General features: G+C 30.8%; 1 protein-coding gene across 2 annotated transcripts in view; it reads left to right on the top strand.

Annotated features, from left to right (window-relative positions):
* The window catches only part of gpatch3 (G patch domain containing 3), a 12,325-nt gene that overhangs the window by 10,810 nt on the left and 1,115 nt on the right, over nucleotides 1-400 (top strand). The gene's annotated exons all lie outside the window — the stretch shown is intronic.

Raw genomic sequence — 400 nt, 5'->3', positions numbered from 1 at the left:
TATTTAATGAGTTATCGCATATCGCATTTTTCTTCAATATCGCACAGCCCTAGTGGAGACTGTGATACATTTTATTTTTCAGAATTCACAGATAATAATAATAATTTATGCATTTAGCAGATGCTTTTATCCAAAGCGACTTGCAGTGCATTCATTTCAAATATAAATCTTTTGTCACATTAGAAATGTCTTTACTGTCACTTTTAATCGATTTAATGCATTTTTGCTGAATAAAAACATTAACTTTTATTAAACACACACACACACCCCAAACATTTAAATGGTAATATATCTCAGTTTCCACAAAAATATCGGGCAGCACAACTGTGTTCAACATTGATAATAATCAGAAATGTTTCTCGAGCAGCAAATCAGCATATTAGAATGATTTCTGAAGATC

The sequence above is a fragment of the Sinocyclocheilus rhinocerous genome, unplaced genomic scaffold (assembly GCF_001515625.1).
Source record: "Sinocyclocheilus rhinocerous isolate Xijiao unplaced genomic scaffold, SAMN03320098_v1.1 scaffold4194, whole genome shotgun sequence".
Classification (NCBI taxonomy): Eukaryota; Metazoa; Chordata; class Actinopteri; order Cypriniformes; family Cyprinidae; genus Sinocyclocheilus; species Sinocyclocheilus rhinocerous.
The sequence above is the reverse complement of the archived record's forward strand: the minus strand, read 5'-3'. Positions and strand labels throughout refer to the sequence as shown.